At 38.3% G+C, this 16,153-nt stretch overlaps 1 long non-coding RNA gene across 1 annotated transcript; it reads right to left on the reverse strand.

The window, feature by feature from the left end:
* Positions 1–1,565: 1,565 nt before the first annotated feature.
* LOC137089664 (uncharacterized) lies at positions 1,566–13,403 on the reverse strand. The gene is made up of 3 exons (XR_010907756.1): positions 12,474–13,403; positions 12,214–12,379; positions 1,566–2,703 (listed from the first exon to the last, which is right to left on the reverse strand). It is a non-coding gene; the product is annotated as an uncharacterized lncRNA (long non-coding RNA).
* Between the last annotated feature and the right edge of the window lie 2,750 nt (positions 13,404–16,153).

A 16,153-nucleotide genomic window follows, 5' to 3' on the forward strand; every position in this document is an offset into this window, starting at 1 on the left:
TCAGAAAATTTTAATATTACTTAAGACCAATATAAAGAAAGGATTTTTAGAAATCTTGGCCAACTGAAAAGTATGAACATGAAAAGTATGAGCATGTACAGCAGCACTCAATACTTAGTTGGGGCTTCTTTTGCCTGAATTACTGCAGTAATGCGGCGTGGCAGTGAGTCGATCAGTCAGTGACACTGCTCAGGTGTTATGAGAGCCCAGGTTGCTCTGATAGTGACCTTCAGCTCGTCTGCATGGCTGGGTCTGGCATATCGCGTCTTCTTCTTCAAAATACCCCATAGATTTTCTATGGGGTTAAGGTCAGGTGAGTTTGCTGACCAATTAAGAATTGGGATACCATGGTCCTTAAACCAGGTATTGGTTTCTTTGGCACTGTGTGCAGGTGCCGAGTCTTGTTGGAAAAAGAAATCTGCATTTCCATAAAGTTTGTCAGCAGCAGGAAGCATTGAAGTGCTCTAAATCTTCCTGGTATACGGCTGCGTTGACCTTGGACCTCAGAAAACACCGTGGATCAACGCCAGCAGATGACACTCTTCCTCCAGACTCCGGGACCCTGATTTCCAAAGGAAATGCAAAATTTACTTTCATCAGAGAACATAACTTTGGACAACTCAGCAGCAGTTCAGTCCTTTTTGTCTTTAGCCCAGGCGAGATGCTTCTGCCATTCAAGAGTGGCTTGGCACAAGGAATGCGACAGCTGAAACCTGAAATGTCTTGCATATCTGTGCGTAATGGTTCTTAAAGCACTGACTCCAGCTGCAGTCCACTCTTTGTGAATCTCACACACATTTTTGAATGGGTTTTGTTGCACAATCCTCTCGTGTGCGGTTATCCCTATTGCTTGTACACTTTTTTCTACCACATCTTTTCCTTCCCTTCGCCTCTGTAATAATGTGCTTGGACACAGAGCTCTGTGAACAGCCAGCCTCTTTTGCAATGACCTTTTGTGTCTTGCCCTCCTTTGTGCAAGGCGTCAATGGTCGTCTTTTGGACAACTGTCAAGTCAGCAGACTTCCCCATGATTGTGTAGCCAACAGAACTAGACTGAGAGACCATTTAAAGGCCTTTGCATGTGTTTTGAGTAAATTAGCTGATTAGAGTGTGGCACCAGATGTCTTCACTATTGAACCTTTTCAGAGCATTCTAATTTTCTGAGATAATGAATTTGGGATTTTCCTTAGTTGTCAGTTATAATCATCAAAATTAAAAGAAATAAACATTTGAAATATATCAGTCTGTGTGTAATTAATTAATTGAATATACAAGCTTCACTTTTTGCATGGAATTAGTAGAAATAAATCAACTTTTTGATGATATTCTAATTATATGACCAGCACCTGTATATCTATTTCTATTAATTTGACTGAGCAAAGGTAGCCGTCTACAACTGTAGTTGCATTATAGATGTGGCATCTATAAAGATTCCAAATATATTCTCTGTGTTTTCATTATGTGGTGTGCACACTGCTATTCTTTAATATTGAGAATGATTTTTAAAACTATATCTTTATCAGTATCTCTATAGTTATTGTCCTTGGTGTGAACGGGCCTTTAACCTACATTTTTTTCTTTTCTGTAAGAATCATATGAGAAAATGTAACTATTTACTAAGTTCCAATTTTCACATGATAAACATTTATTCATCCTCATGTTGTTACAAACCTCTTTTACTTTTTTCCCCTCTACGAAACACAAAAATATATATATTGAAGAACTGTTGAAGTAAAAAGCAAAACAACACACACAAAACAACATTAAGTTTTGATTTGCATAGTATATTGATGACAAAAACTATTCCCTTAGCACTAGGGTGACCATTTGTTGATTACCGAAAACCAGGACACTCGGCCCGACAATGAGATACTCAAAGTTTACTCAGAGATTTCTTATTAATTTCAATACATTTAAAATATGCCCCCTCTGAATGGATAGAAAATTGTTATGTTTGGGCCAGGATAGGACTTGAAAACAGGACATATCCTGGGAAAACAGGACGTTTGGTCACCCTAACACAAATATAACAGGATTTAATATTTAAATCGATAAAAAAAAAACCCATCAATTATTCATGGAAAAGTGAGTGGTCATATAGCTATGTATGTAAGAGAGGGTTATTTTTTGGGTGAAACGGGGTTCCCACAATCTTCCCATATCAGCCACTGGATGCCAGTATAGTACTGACTGATATCCTGACTGCACCCTATTAGAAGGATTTTTTGTATTATTGTTTTTATTGATCAAATAGTGGTGTTTTATTACCATAATGTGACCAAATGAAAAATCATTTAGCATTTCAAAAATGCATGCTACAAGGGTATGACAAACAACACAGGTAAACACTGTAAAAGAGTGATAGGTGGCTTCTGCAGTCATATCACCAAGCTTGAGATGTTTGTTGGCAGCGAAGTATCAACTGCTGCTATCCCTCTAGCAGCTTGTCAATTTCTCCAAGCACTTTGGAGGCAATCCTCAACTCCATTCCCACCTGTCTCCATCACGCTGTACCTCTCATAAGCCGGAGGGTGAAAATTCACTCACACAAGGTAATTGTGTCAAAGTACATGTTTGAGCAGCAATAGAACAGATGTATAATTTTCTTGTTGCCTTTCTTACACCTCCACAATTTGTCTCTGAACTCTACCGTCGTAACACCCACAATGTGTTGCCTCAGAATTTCCTTGTACGTGTACGAGCCTGTGCAGAACCGGAACAGTAAAAGAAGACAGAAGGAAATTAATCCATTTGCATTGAAAACACAATTTCAGTTCACTAAGGATCCTTTGTTAAATTTAGCAAAGATGCGTTTTCCATTCCGGCCGACTCTGTGAGGAGACAGCTGTTTTTAATGCAGGGGCAGCGTGGGTCACAACACTGATATTTCAGTAGGTCAGCTGTCTGATAACACTTTCCAGCAAAGGCTTGCCCACTGGGGTTGTTTCCATTACTGTGTTTAAAGCACAATAGAGTAAATCCAGTCTCCCGACTTTTCTTTAAAAGGGTTATCTTAATAATGCGTTTCAGGAGAGGTCAAAGGTCAGCCTGGCTCCTGGCAATCTCAATACTCGGTTACAAATCACTGCAGAGTTTCAGCCTATACTTTATGGACACCAACTGATAAAGGTTTTGCTTTTTATTTATCCACATTCCAAGATCAAACACATATCATTTGAATTCTTAAAGTCATGCAGATTAAAAATACCCTCCAAAAAATACCCCGCAAAATAAATAAAAATAAATGTAGACACATAAGACATTAAAAAAATGCTTCTGTGTCTTTTAGATTAAAGGGGCTATATGTAGAATCCAGAAACCCTTGTTATTGTTATTACGCACCCATGGCCATTGAAAGGATAGTTCATCCAAAAAGAAAGATTCTGTCATTAATTACTCACCCTCGCGCAGTTCCAAACCCAATACATGTTCGTTCATCTTCGGAACACAAATTAAGTTATTTTTTATGAAATCTCTGTCCCTCCATTGACAGTCTATGCAACTACCACATCATGTGGCAAAAATACATACATTCAGTATTTTGTATCATACTGAAGCAAAACACTAGCCTGACAAGCCAGACCTACATCAAGATGTTTGGTCTGGAAACTCACCATAGACAGGGCTCAATCCGAGGGGCGGGATAAACGGTTGTCTTTCAAACTCCCTCTGCACGTGATAGGATAGCACTACACCAACCGGAGCAACGACGGTGAAGGGGAGCTCGCTGACTGATTAAACATTCGCCGTATCCGGTCGGCTAAACTCCGAACACATCTTCCCTTTTTAAGAATGACTTCAGTGCCGTTCTTTGTTCTTTTCTCAGAGGAAAGCTTAACTCCAAGTCTTCCGGAGGCGCGGGCAGAGCTGATTCGAAAGACCGCCGCCGTTCGCCAGTTTCTGTGTTTACTAGAAGACTGTGTTACTAGAAGCACGCAAACGCAACTCGGCCGTCGTCATTATGGCCCCGCCCGCCGACTCTATAGCCTACCTACACGATGTGATTGGGCCGTCCAGATTCTGAGGAATACAGCTCAGATAGGAATTGAGAGTTGCTAGACCACACTTGCGGGCAAATTAAATTTGCTGCCGCTAGGGTGCGTCTAGATTTCTAGGCTAGCAAAACACGATATTTGAGCCTGATCTCACGAAAATGTGTATAAATAGTATGAGAGTATGGCACTAGAAATATGACAAAATGATCTTAATTTGAATAGTTAAAATCTGAATTATTGACAAGTGTAATCTAACAAAACTGAATATTATGTTGCATTTTACATAGTTCTTAATTTGAATTTATAAATGTTGAATATAGAACATTTCAAATTGAACACATCTGAAATGTTTTTATGTCGAAATTGTATAGATATGTATGTTCAAACAGCAGATATTTTGTTCTGAATTAATATACTGGGAAAATTCAGTTTTTGAAAATACATCAAAGGATGTCAGAAAAGTTGAACGGAGCAAGGTCCGTGTATCATCTGATCATTTCATTTCCTATTTGCAATGGAATAAAGAGAAAAGATTAAAAAAAAAAATGATTATGATTATTAAAATGGCATTATTTGAGGGGACAGTCATTGTCCGAAACCCTAGTGGACATGTGCGAGTGCACTCATTCAACCCCACACCGCAATAACGAGTGTAGCTCTACAGCCGATGTAGGCTACACTCAACGGCTGCCCGACTTCACGCACTCGTTTTCATTCACTCGTTCAAGTTAACTGTAGCCTATTAGTGATCTAAAGTAGGGAACAGTGAATGAGGGTTTAGGGGGCGATTTTGGATTCAGCCCTGGAGAACGACAGATGATGTCAAATGCTGAGATTTATAAACCATGCACGAAAAATGAGAAATCTAGTCGAAATCTGATTTTTAAAAATCTTTTCTCTTTTATTCCATTACAAATAGGAAATCAAATGATCAGATGATACACGGACAGTGCTCCGTTCGACTTTTCTGACATCTCTTACTCTTCCCTGATGATGACCTCTGGCCTACTTTCTGTAAGATCTGAAATCCTGCGGTTTGAATTTTAGAATGTTGAATTTAATGTTCTGAATTTCTTCTTCATCTGAAATCTTGAGTCTGTATTTTCAAAAACTGAATTTTTCCAGTCTATTATTTCAGAACATAATATCTGCGTCTATACAATTTCATCATAAAAACATTTCAGATGTGTTCAATTTCAAATGCTCTATATTCAACATTTAAAAAATTCTAATTCAGTACTATGTAAAATGCAACATAATATTCTATTTTGTTATATTACACTTGTCAATAATTCAGATTTATACAATTCAAATTCAGATCATTTTGTCATATTTCTAGCTCCATACGAGTGTGCAATCTCGTGGAATATATACACCATAATGGGTTTTGGTGTGCAATATGGTACGCGTTTTTTCGCGTGCATATGATATGCACTTTATGGAGTATTATACGTAAGAAACACCAACCCCACCACCCCCAACCTACCCAACAGCGTGTCATATGCACTCCATAAAGTGCGTGTCATATGCACGTGACAAACTGCGTAGCATATGCACACCAAAACTCATTTTGGTGTATACATTCCACGAGATTGCACACTCATACTGTTTATACACATTACCATGTGATCGTGTTGGATATTTATAGGAAGCAGAAGCTTTTCCCCCCAGCCCTTATATAGCACCAAACAACCCTTCACCCGATATTTACATATCAAAATGCAATCAATATTTTCACCCACACTCACCATCACCTCTATATTCCTCTTCATATCCCTTTAATAAAGTGTTTTATATAACTTTTTAAACTGTTCAATGTACAATGTTTTAACCCCAGCTCCAAACTGTTTCACAACCTTACCCCACAAATAATGATGCATATACTTTTTAGAGTTGTTCTTATTGTAAGCTTTTTAAAGTTTAATTCTTCTCTCCAGCTATTCCCACCCTTCCTTTCCATAAAAAATAGTTTGTAACTATCCCTGGAAGCCGGTTATTTCTTGCTTTGAACATGACTTGTGCCGTCTTATATATTTAACCAAATCAATGAACTTCAATATTTGTGACTTTAACTCTATGTATATGAATAATACATTTGTTGGTTTCAGATATCCAACGTTATTAATGATTCCAATTGCTCTCTTTTATAATGTGCATAACCACTGTAGATTGATTTTGTAGTTATTTCTCCAGATTTCCACAGTAACTTAAATATGGTAGTATAAGTGTATTATCCAGTCTTTGCCAACTTTGATTTAACATGTTTTATGTGCGGTTTCCAGCAGATTTTGTGGTCTAAAATCAGACCAAGAAATGTATTTTCATATACTCTTTCTATAGAATTTTCAATTCCACTTGAAGGTATATGTTATATTTTCCAAATACCATAATATTTGTTTTATTTATATTTAATGATAATTTATTTATATCAAACCACAGTTTTAATTTATTCATTTCTGTTGTGATCACCTCTAAAAGCTGCTGTAAATTATCCCCAGAACAGAAAATCAAATAAAATTAAGTTTAATATTTGATACTCTACAAATGTCACTGATGTTTATTACAAAGAGTTTTGGACCTAAACCCGATCCCTGCGGCACACCACAAGCCATGTTCAAGTATGTAGATTTATATACAACAATTTCTACAAACTGTTGCCTGTTTCAGATAGCTACTCACCAAGTGAAATCCCACTCCTCTAATACCATACTTTTTAATTTATGCAATGAAATATTATGATTTATTGTGTCAAATGCTTTTTTTTAAAACTATAAAGGTTCTTTCTTCTTGATACAATTTGTGATCTGCTAGGAGGTTATACATTTCCATGAAATTATCAAGTCTTTCTGTTTTCAAGGATTTTGGAGAACTGGGGGAGCAGGGCTATAATTTGTGAACTGATGTCTATCCCATTCCCCATTTTGTATAAAGGTATTACTTTTGAAATTTACTTTAAAATATAATATATTTCTGTGATGCAAAGCTGAATTTTCAGCATCGTTACTCCAGTCTTCAGTGTCACATGATCCTTCAGAAATCATTCTAATATGTATGCTTTTAGGATTTTTTTGATAAATAAAAAGATGTATAAGTTGAATTAAAAATGATGACCCATAATTCAGATTTTTTCTTCTTTTCTTTTTGTTTAAAGAAATGTATACTTTTATTCAGCAAGGCTGTGTTAAATTGATTAAAAAAAGTAATAGTAAATATTTATATTGGTAGAAAAGATTTCTATTTTGTATAAAAGCTGTTCTTTTTAACTTTTTATTCATCAGTGAATCCTGAAAAAAGTCTCACAGGTTATAAAAAAAATATTAAGCAGCACAACTTTTCAACATTGATAACAAATCAGCATATTAGAATGATTTATGAAGGACACTAAAGACTGAAGTAGAGGCAGAGGTATAGACCATTTAGTTAAAGGTGCAGTGTGTAATATTTATGAGGATCAAAAAGGCAATATAATGTACATAACTATGTTTTCTGTGGTGTATAAAGACCTTACATAATGAATCATTATGATTTTATTACCTTAGAATGAGCCATTTCTATCTCCATACAGTAAAGATGTGAAGGGTTCCCTTTTTTTGCACCTTCATGTTTCTACATTAGCCCTTATCGGACAAACTTCTACAGTGCTCCGACGACGACATTTTTGTACTGTGTCGGCCACCGTAGCTTCTCTATGTGCTTTGAAAGAGAGGGGTGAATGGTGGGCGGATGCAATTCGCAAAAATACAGTAGCACAGCAAAGTGAAGTTAGCTCAGAGAAAAGTAGTCATCATTTGTTTGGAGATGACACTTTTATATTTTGTTATCCGTGCAATTATTTTTTTAAGTGTCTAAAACATTTTGGGTGCACTATATCTCAAAATATTATTTCCCTGAAATGATCCCATCTCATTTTCAGTTTATGTGTCCATGGCTGCACATGACTAGCCTGACGTGGTCATACTCAATTCTAGTCAGAATATGAGTCTGAAACTGCTCCATTGGGCTGTGATTATGGGGCGTGTTTCAACCGAACCAGGAAATACCTCAACAGGACCTACAACCAATCAGAGCAACAAAGTGACGCATTGTCAAATGTCAACAGAGCTCAACTGCACTGTGTTGCCAAGTCCGCGTTTTTTGCGGTGTGGGGTTGTTTTCTATGTCTGCGGGTTGAAGCGACTGTTATGTGATATATAGACCTATGAGTGCAAATTTTAGTAGGCAACCTTGCCAAAATAACAAATTTTTCCCCCCAAACACGATTTCCCCCCCGGGGAACCCCCCGAGAAACTAATGTTTAGGGCTAGTAGTTGGCGGATTTTGTTGTAAAAACTTGGCATCCCTGTCTGCATACGTGTTGGAATAAACGATCATAGCTGGTGTTGTAAAAAAAAAAAAAGATTTTATTGATACACAGAGCACTTACCCAACATGATCATCATCTTTGAGAGAAATTGTGAAGGTGAATGCATATAGGCCTACAAACAAGTTCTCCGTTTAGGACTCGAGTAAATATAATCCAAGCCCCTTTGATGACGTGCATGATTACGTTCCTGTTTATCATCTGTCCGTCATCGTCTAAAGCCCGCCCTGATGATTTCATTGGTCCGAACAGTTTCTGTTCGGGGATAATTACTCCTCTATGGAGCGATGCCAGACCGAATTGCCCGACCTAAAAATGTTGCTTTATTATTGGAGGTTTATTTAATATTTTCCAAATACCATAATCTTTGTTTTATTTATATGTAATAATAATTTATTTACATCAAAACACAGTTTTAATTTATTCATTTCTGTTGTGCTGCAAATTATCGTTGCATGTTTCTTATAGCCTGACAAGCCAGACCCACATCAAGATGTTTGGTCTGGAAACTCACCATAGACAGGGCTAAATCCGAGGGGCGGGATAAACGGTTGTCTTTCAAACTCCCTCTGCACGCGATAGGATAGCGCTACACCAACCAGAGCAATGAAGGTGAAACGGTGCACGTTGATAGATTAAACATTCGCTGTATCCGGTCGGCTAAACTCCGAACACATCTTCCCTTTTTAAGAATGACTTCAGTGCCGTTCTTTGTTCTTTTCTCAGCGAAAACCTTAACTCCAAGTCTTCCAGAATCGCAGTCAAAGCTGATTCGAAAGACCGCCGTTCGCCAGTTTCTGTGTTTACTAGACAACAGAAGCGCGCAATAGCAAATCGGCCGTCGTCATTATGGCCCCGCCCGCTGACTCTATACACGATGTGATTGGCCCATCCAGATTTTGAGAAATACAGCTCAGAAGGGTATTGAGAGTTTCTAGACGACACTTGCGGGCAGATTAAATTTGCTGCCGCTAGGGTGCGTCTAGATTTCTAGGCTATTTTTCTTAGATAGCTACTCACAAAGTGAAATCCCAATCATCAAATACCATACCTCTCAATTAAGACTGATCTCATGAATGGTGTATGATACGTCAATTCGTATGCCATTTTGGCGCGCTATCAAGACACAAAATCGGAAGGCCGACAATCTACTGCAGTTCTTTATTCATTCGTACGCTTTACACAGTTGCAGATTGTTCGAGAGTACATGTGTTTAATTAAAGTGAACTGCAGTAGATTACATGGGAACCACTTTAGGTTTGAATTAGTAATGTGTGTTAATTATGCATGGTGTGCCGGCTGTTGAAAAAGTGTAGATTAGGGCTCGGCCGGCCTTACAACACTGATGTGATCCTTCAGTAGCGTGAGGCACCTCACTGCGTCTGCGCACAGGCGCTGAGGGCTCGGTTTAATTGCATCAGGCAGCGCCCACAGCCAGAGTACTGTGCAAGGAGCATCCCATCTCTCTGCCTAATGTCTGAGATGCTTTAGAAAGTTGTTGGTCCCTGCGCGGTAGCTGAGTCATTACGCCGGGCAGTGCTTCTCTGTGGCTTTGCACATTTTCTCTGCATTGATGTTCTTTCATCTCTCCTCCTCTCCCTCTTGCCCGCTGTTTGCTCCAGTAATGGAAGAGCGTGATCAATTCTTGCCCTTCCTGTTCTGCAAAAATGCATTTTGATATTGTTTATTGTGTATTACCAGAAACAGCAATTGGGCAGACGGATTAATCTGTGAAGGAAATAAAAACCCTCTTTCACGACAGGCTGTAAAATTGAATAATATTCCCAAACCTTCAAACCTATTATTTTGGTTATAGTGGTTATAAATGACAGCTTTACCGTGAAGTCAAATGTACGCTTCACTCAGCATCTGAAAGAAAAAGAGTGACAGCATACAAAGCATCATGATACACTAGATACATGGCATGTTGAAACACTTGTAAATAAACTTAGTTTTAGGATTTTGAATAAAAAAACATGATAATGTATATTCATTACCGCTAAATAAACAGTGATGGGGCTACTCGCCAAATTAAAGAAGAACATAAATATGTGACCCTGGACAACAAAATCAATCATAAGGCTAACATTTTTATTGTAATTGAAATAATAAATAAGCTTTCCGTTAATGTATGGTTTGTTAGAATAGGATAAAATTTGTCCAAGACACAAATATTTTAAAATCTGGAATCTGAGGGTGTAAAAAAAAAAAAAAAAAAAAAATCTACATATTGAGAAAATTGCATTTAAAATTGTCGAAATAAAGTCCTTAGCAATGCATATTACTAATAATAATACATTTGTATATATTTAGGGTATCATGGAACATAATCTTTACTTAATATCTTATGATTTTTGGCATAAAAGAAAAATGTATAATTTTGACCCATTGACACAAATATACCCGTGCAACTCATGACTGACTTTGTGGTCCTGGGTCACATATGGTTTAAATGTAATTTTACCAGTTTCTTAGAGCTTCTGCAAAAACTAACTAAATATACACACACGTACACACACACACACACACACACACACACACACACACACACACACACACACACACACACACACACACATATATATATATATATATATATATATTGTACAAAACATTCAAGCTAGCAACCAGAGAAACACTGTAAAAATACAGTAATATAAATACAGTCCTCTAAGGCCATTTTAAATACAATTAATCTGGCGTTTATGTGAATGAATAGACATAAGATGATGCCAGATGCATTTGTATGAGTCCACGGTGTGATACGAGAGTTCAAGTATAGTATCAGTTACCCAAGATTTACAGTGTTGCCAAGGATGAAAATACTACAAAATATCTGAATGTTGCAATTGACCAATCAGAATCATGTAGCCCACAGCAGCGCTCTGTAATAATGAGAAATAGTTCCGATTTTGCACTCTTTCTAGGTCACTGATCAAATAAGCAGATTTGTGACACTGAGCATGCAAACTCCTTTTCACATTTTTCTCGCTTCCATTTGGAACATTCTCAAATCATGCTGGAAACCATAAATCATCGCTTGAGAAGTTAGCTCAGGGTCAGTAAATCAAAAGCAGGCGTATTACAAACTGAGAAATTCACGTTTTTTAATTAAGCTCTGAAATGGTAATGATAATAAAATAATGTGGATGTATTCTTAAAGGCATTTAAACTCAAGATAACCATCTTTATGACTTAAAACCAACCTTATTGAAAACCAAGTCACATAAAAACTGCAAGAGCAGCACTTCGGCGTCGCTCCACCCTACTGAAGAAGTATATTTCTCTAAAGCTAAATCTACAATGCATGCTTTTAAAACTTGATATGAATATTTAAAGGTATAGATCGCCTACTGAACCCAAACCTTAAATCCATACGCGTGAATGCTGCTGAGAACCTAAACAATTATTTGCATGCTGACTTTCTTTCCCTCTTTAAAAGATTTGCAAAGAAGAAAAAAAAAAAAACTTTTGCATTAGAAGCGGTGCTCCTGAAGCACTAGGTAAAAGTGAAAATAGTTGTGTCTCCTGTGCATGAGTGCCGGAATAAATGAATTGGTAAGTAGTTTGTTTGTTGGGGTTTTGCTCTGTAGTATTGTGGAGCACCTTTCTCTGTAAATTAGGTCCCAATGGAGCGCTGCATCACAAACCCCTGCACTGATTGGGAAGCTAAAGCTCATACAACCTAACTACACTCCATTTGCACGAAAGGATCGACTCTGGCTGCGGATTAGGTTTTTATTTTATGTTGCCCTGACCTTTTCTTCTTTTAATTTGCACGGTGTGTACATATCACTCCTGCGAAATCAATTCGACATGGCATGAATGCTGCAAAAGTATGCAAGATGGCATTCTCACCTGCTGATGAAAACCCTGGGATTCATGCGGTCCCCAGGGCCGATTTCCCTCCCAAGAGTTTCACCCGTTGTGAGGACTTTTCATTCTGGTTTTAATGGGATGCTCCAATCATGTCAGTTTGGCCTCAAGGGACAACCTATGCACCCCTATCACATCGCACGCAATCCTTCAGCATGCAAAGGGAGAGGAAGAGAAAAATGAATATGCCAGGACTGCAGCTGGGGATGATGAATTATATTTGAGATATGCAGACAATTTACCTGAGTGCGGTGCATATGGCTCCTGCTGTGCTCTTCTGTGTTCCGTGGTGTTTTATGCGTGTTTGTGGCTCGGCGCATTTCGCTAGAAACGGTCGATCTCTTGTGGCTTATCAATTTCACAGACGGCCGAGTCAGACGCGTATAAGTTCTCCAGTGTCTTGCTCTGGTATATTCCTCAGCAAATAGGTTGGCGGATTAGTTGATGCAATCGGGTAATACAGTGCTCTCGGCGCTCGAAGCCGCTGCAAAAATCCCTCAACAATGACCATATGAAAGTTAACTTCCTCGAAAAATAGGAGCTGTTTGGCTCATTCGGCCCCAGCATTATTTCTGCCGGCTCCGGCTTCCAAACACGACAGAAATACGGAGATCCGAGTGCTGTCTGCAGAAATATAATCTCAGGGTGCGATTTCTTTTTAACTCGTATTGCCTTGAGATGAATGCCCTCTCCCAGATGCAGTCCACCGTCTCATCCCTGTGATTTACAACACCGCGTTGTTCCCTAAATGAAATTACTCCTCGGCTAAACACTCAAACCCGAGTCCTTATTTAGTTTAGCCGTGACACTAATGTGAGGAGAGATGGCGGCCTGCAATACTCATAACTCCCCGGCGTCGCGAGCGCACGCTTCCTTCGCCCCTACCGCAGATGGAGCTCGCGTCCCAAGGCGCCTTAAGGCCTGCAGGAAAAGCCCGGGACTGCCTGGACGACTGATTGAATTTGGGCCTAATTTCTGCCACTCGGGCCCGTGAGCAGGCTGTAAAGATCCCGCTGCAACCTGCAGATTAGAGCCCCACATGGTGCCTTACAAATCACTCCCACAGCGTGACTGCATGTGCGACTGTGCGCGTCTGCCGCAAGAACATTAGATTAATTAACGCTTCTGTGTTTGGCACAATCGGAGCTGCAAATGTTAGCATAGTGATTAGGTTTATCTGGAATTTATGTGATAAATTGTAGGTTTAGGACACACACACACACACACACACACACACTCACACACACACACACACACACTCACACAACTGCGCTGGAATTAAGAGTGCCGCATAAGAGTTAATGCACGTTGGTGCATCTCTTCAGTCTTGTGAAAATAGCTTGGTGTTTTCACAGGTGGCGTGTGTTGATGAGTCAATGTTTGGATCGGGAGGCGGCTGTGTGCACGTCCTCTCTTTTATATCTGTATGGGGGAGAGGATTTCTCTTCAAATCTTGCATCTCATTTGCGCTGGCGGAAGTTGTGCCGCAGAATGCTGTTTTCTCCCTCGGAAGGCCAGACACAGATCATTTAGCTTAGGATTTGCAGTGCAGCCTAATAAGATGCCATGATAGGCCCACTGACAATACAGTAAATTAGCTCATCGCTGCATCTTCTTAGAGCCGTGACTTGAAGTCTGTGCCTAAGACGAAATAATTATGTCAGATTTAACCGTTATTATCCAAATGTTGTCTGTCGGAAAGAGATGAGATGCACTGAGATGCTCTGTATATAATGCACTGCTCTGCTATGGTTCATTCTTTAGGGCAATAATACATAGGCCTATAGCTGTCATTAATTTAAAAAAAGGGGAATACATTCTAAAAATGTCATTTGTTAGTTTCATATCAGTGTAATGTTAGTATTATTTAAACTGTTATATTTATTAATAATTTAAATTAGCTGTTTTTTTATTTAGTTTAAGTTTTAGTAATTTTGATATTTTGTATGATTTTTTAAAAAATTTCTATTTAGCTTTAACTTATTTCATTAAAAATATATAATTTATTAAATAATAATTATAATAACTATAATATAACATTTATCATATAATGTATTTATTTCAGTCATACACTCTTAGAAGAAAATTTCTACCAGCACTGTATTTGGAACCCCTTAAAGGTTCTCTGTAGTTGAGTATAGCTGAGTAAAAAATGCTGGGTTGTTTTAACCCAGAGTAGGAGTGTATAATCCAAAGAACCGTTTATGCTAAAAAGGTTCTATTATTAGCCTAGAAATCTAGACGCACCACAGCGGCAGCAAATTTAATCTGCCCGCAAGTGTCGTCTAGCAACTCTCAATACCCTTCTGAGCTGTATTCCCCTAACTCTTGCCGGACCAATCACATCGTGTATAGAGTCGGTGGGCGGGGCCATAATGATGACGGCTGAGTTGCGTTTGCATGCTTCTAGTAAACACAGAAACTGGCGAACGGCGGTCTTTCAAATCAGCTTTGACCGAGATTCTGGAAGACTTGGAGTTAAGCTTTTTTCTGAGAAAAGAACAAAGAACGGCACTGAAGTCATTCTTAAAAAGGGAAGATGTGTTCTGAGTTTAGCCGACCGGATACGGTGAATGTTTAATCTGTCAACAAGCTCTGTTTCACCTTCGTTGCTCTGGTTGGTTGTAGCGCTATCCTATCGCGTGCAGAGGGAGTTTGAAAGACAACCGTTTATCCCGCCCCTCAGATTGAGCCCTGTCTATTGTGAGTTTCCAGACCAAACAACTTGATGTGGGTCTGGCTTTTCAGGCTATTCTATAATGACAAGAAAGAACCCTTTTGGCACTTAAAAAGGGTTCTATATAGAACACTGCAAAAAATGCATTTCTTATTTTTTAAAATTTTTTTATAGTCTAAATACACTAAAAAAATGACTTGTTGAATTTACTTTAAAAAAATATGTGGTAAGTGGTTGCACACAACTATACTGAACAATTTTTACAGATAACAATTTAGTAATATGAACAAAAAATTAAAGTAAAGCTGGCACAATTTCTTTGAGTAAATAAAACCATTTGAATTTGTCACTGTTAATATTAGTTAAAATTAGAGAAACTCCTCAATGTCCACATAACTGAAGATTAAACACTAACGTAAACTAATAACATTTTTCCCTTTACTGTAAAACACATAAAATAACACTTTAATCCATACATTTTCTAGCGCAGTCCCTTGCAAAGCATACTGGGAACTACAGATCCATTGCCCAGTTAGTTATGTCAGCACAAATATTTCATATAGTTTTTTTTTAACGCAAATTAATTAAGTAAACTTCAGTTTTAAATATATTAGGCTGATTGAACACAAACATATCTTATTTCAACATATATTAATTTAATTAAAGGGTTACTTCAGCGATTAGCATATGGCTTTGTATCAGTAGAAACCCTGGAGTATATTCAAATGATTGTGCTTTTCCCCCTCATATCCCCCTGAGATGAGATTTAGGCATTTTATTTCTGGAAAAGTTCCTCCTATGATGCAAATTGACTATATTTGCATCATAGGAGGAATGTTTGGCCAAAGGCTAAAGAATACAGCCAGCAGAGGGAGCCATTTCCGCATGTTTTGAACCCGCACACGGGGGATGGAGATCACACTCAGAGCTCAGCTACAGGCACTCATTTAAACAGAGATATGGTGAGCAATGTAAGTCTTTTAACTTCTCAAATTAATTTCTATGAAAGTTAAGCTTGCAAAGGCATGAACTGAAACGTGCCAGACTGAAATCGTGTTGTGAATGTATGCCGCGAGTGTAGTCGCGATTACCTCAGCTCTCATCACGAGAGCTCATCAGCTCATTTATCTGACTCCTGCAGTTAGTGCTGAGTGCTGTGATACTCGCGCGGTGACTCACTCATTATATTGAACAGACACGTTCAGTTTTTAATTGTAGTGTCTTCAACTCAGTCACAGTAATCCA

The sequence above is a fragment of the Pseudorasbora parva genome, chromosome 9, assembly GCF_024679245.1.
Source record: "Pseudorasbora parva isolate DD20220531a chromosome 9, ASM2467924v1, whole genome shotgun sequence".
Taxonomy (NCBI): Eukaryota; Metazoa; Chordata; class Actinopteri; order Cypriniformes; family Gobionidae; genus Pseudorasbora; species Pseudorasbora parva.